This window comes from Nothobranchius furzeri, chromosome 10 (genome assembly GCF_043380555.1).
Source record: "Nothobranchius furzeri strain GRZ-AD chromosome 10, NfurGRZ-RIMD1, whole genome shotgun sequence".
NCBI lineage: Eukaryota > Metazoa > Chordata > Actinopteri > Cyprinodontiformes > Nothobranchiidae > Nothobranchius > Nothobranchius furzeri.
In genome coordinates this window covers 47,593,786-47,596,954 of record NC_091750.1, presented here as the reverse complement: position 1 = coordinate 47,596,954, position 3,169 = coordinate 47,593,786, and positions in this window count along the sequence as shown.

Here is a 3,169-nt window from a genome sequence, read left to right as displayed (position 1 = left end):
CACAAAACACTCACTGGACTGCAAACAACTATTCAAAACAGACTAAAGAGGAGTGTAAACATATGAAAAGGGTCCTCACATCTACACAGAAAGCTGCATGTAGACAGGAAATCTTTACCTTGAAATTAGTTGTGGCAACAAACACTACAGGTCAAATCAGTCTGGGACCTTTCATCAACAGAAACATAAAAACTGTGCTTGACGCCTTAATCTAACTGCTGAAATGTCTCCTCAGCCTCCATTAGTGTCTACACGAGCCGATTGTCACTAAATCAAACAAATAAGCTGTTTTCATGATCTAAGACATGCAGGAAATGTGCTAGAAGTAGACTGCAGCGCCAGGCATGTCAGCTCCACTTTTTGTATATCCAACAGGTGGTGAACCACCACTCTGAAGATGCAAGTGCGACATTCAGTCCACAGAGTGCGTTGGAGACCTAAATGATATTTCATTACACTGTAAAGGGTCATCTTAGCACACTGGCTCAAAAAGATGATTTTACAACTATGAAAAATTTGCATAGTATGGCTTTAGATTATGGCAAACTCTAGCAAAATAAAACTGTTAATGTTAATGCTTGTGGTCTAAGGAGGTCAAATGGGTCCCAGAGATTTAAACCCAGTGGGATTTTTAAATCTGGGACTCTCCACCATTTGTCCTTAGAACTGAAGAAGCCTCTCGGATGAGAGGTGAAACGTCTTCAAGCAACTCAAAGAAGTCCAGACGCTTTTCTTTCAAAGCTCCTTAGACTACAATGACCTGGAAGACTGAGAACCTTCACAGACTTAATGCTTGTGACGTGGACACCTTCTGGCGCTGATCAGTGATGACACTCACAGCCAAAGCAGCGGTGAAAGGCAGACATCTTGGTAAAGTCCTGAAGAGGCTGAAAGGAGACAATGGCTGAGGACCAAGCGATTGTATCTCCTGGTCACTTTTCTACTTCCTAGAAATTTCCCCGAACTCCTTTGGTAGAAACACAGCTATTTAAGACTTTTACCCTGTAATAAGTTGTTTTTACTGTTATAATTTACTATAAGGCCAGAAACCACAATAACCACAGTAGACTTTTGCAGAGATGACAGTTTTTAACTGTATTACAACTGATCTGCAAAAAAATCACCAAAATCAAGTTTAATAATTACTGTTTTAGAGTATTTTTGCATCTAAAGCCTGATAGCTGCAGCTCTGATCTCAGCGCCTTTCTTTTAAATCTCCAGTTTTTCCAGCAGCAGCTTTTAAAGTTATTCATATCACCAAAGGAAACGAGCTAAAAATAAACGCTGTGCTTCTTATGCCACAGCTGACTACAAACTACGATCCTGCCAGAAAAAACGCACGTCCTGACCCGAGCCTCTGTGAGACACTCCAGTCGGTGCCCAGCTTCCACAACTCCTCAAATCTCTCAAATCAACCCAGCTTTGAGGAGTCGATATGGAAGTGATGCTATAAATACTGCAGGAAAACAACAGCTAAAAGCAATCAAAGGACACAACTCCAGGTAAAATGCACTGTAATGTGTGCTGTTTTAGTAAAAGGCATTAGTTTGGCTTCAGTTTTAATTTAGTCAAATATTAGTCATGGATTCCTGCTGCGTGAGCAGGACCAGTGTGAGTTAGTTTGGTCTTTTCAGGCTAAATTTCTTCCAGTGACTGAGTTTATTAGTGCTCTGATTTATTGATCTCTCCTGTAGGGAATTATCACATTCCAGCATCAAGCTCCTGCCAGCATTCAGACAAATTAAATAAGCTGGAAACTGTAGATGAAGTCCATCTATGATGCATGCTCTGCAGTCCAAAACCATCCCAGAAGATAAGATTTGAAGGTGTCTTTTTGAAAAGTCTGTTTCCTGTTGCTTTAACGGACGGTCAGGAAAATGCTTGAAGTTTTTCGTTTCTTTTGTTCAGTCCTCTGTGGGAATCTGTTGACCACCCACGGTCCATTAAAAGTGAAAAAGCTGCAATTTTTTTTCTTTTTATTCCACCTTATTTAACATTTTATTTTCTCTCCCTGGTGGAAGCTCACAGTCTCACAACGTCCCACATGTGTGCAGTTTTTAAATGACTACTCTGAGTTGGAGTGGCGGGCTCCTCTGATGTTTGCTTTGTGTTTTCTTTTCTGTAAGAGGCGGAGTGGACCGGTAGCTGCAGATTGTCCCTTTGTCAGAGGGTTTGAGTTTGATCCCCTCATAGCCGGTCTGCTCATATCGAGTACACCTCCCTGCTTCAGCTCTTTGTTCAAACTGGTTTATAAAAGTGGATTTAGTCAGATTTACAACTGAAAACAGGCAGTTTAGAGTTTATTTTCAACAAGCTGCACTCTGGTGCTGCAGCTGAGGAAGTTATCTCATAGCTAACCCAACAACATCGCCCACAACAAGGTTACTTTTTTTTTTTTTTTATTGTGAACTCATCCTGGTTAGGAATTCAGAATTTCATGTAAAACTATGAAAGCACATGACCACTGTGCCACACTGACCCCTAGTGGACTGGTATCTTACTGCAGGTAAAAAAGGACTCGAGCAGCATGAGTCACGGTTGTATCTTTCATCAGTCTTTTGACCTTTCAAAACATTTAAGTTCATTTTATTTATTAACAGTTTGTAAAAAAATAATCTAAATAGTAAAAAACTGTTTGTTGAATGTGCATCTATAAATATTACAGCTGACTGACCTCAGCAAGCACAAAAACTCAAGCAAGGGTGTTGCAATAATGCATAAAATCAAATGTCATTTTATTTTCCAGGTTTGACCAAATTTCACCTATTTCTCAACAAAATGATCATAACAGGAAAGGAATTGAATCCAGGGAATGCCAGACCTTCAATTAATAATGTTAAGTTTTATTGATTGTAATAATTCAGATTTTGTGATTTCAATTCTTGCTTTGTGTTTTTTATCATACCTTATTCGATTCAATTTCAAGAACATTGAGTTATTTTTTTCACTTGTGATATAAAAGGCTGAGTTGAGCTGAAAGATTATGTTAAAAAAATCTGTTTAGTAGACCAACATTACACAACTGATTTGTTGCTTTAGAAAATATCCGTATGACTTATATTTAAGTTTATTTCCCAAATGTGTGTTTATCCGATGTAGATGAACAGTTTAAAATCTTTATTTTTGTGAATCTGTGCTGCTGGGACACTAGCATTTGCACACACAAGGA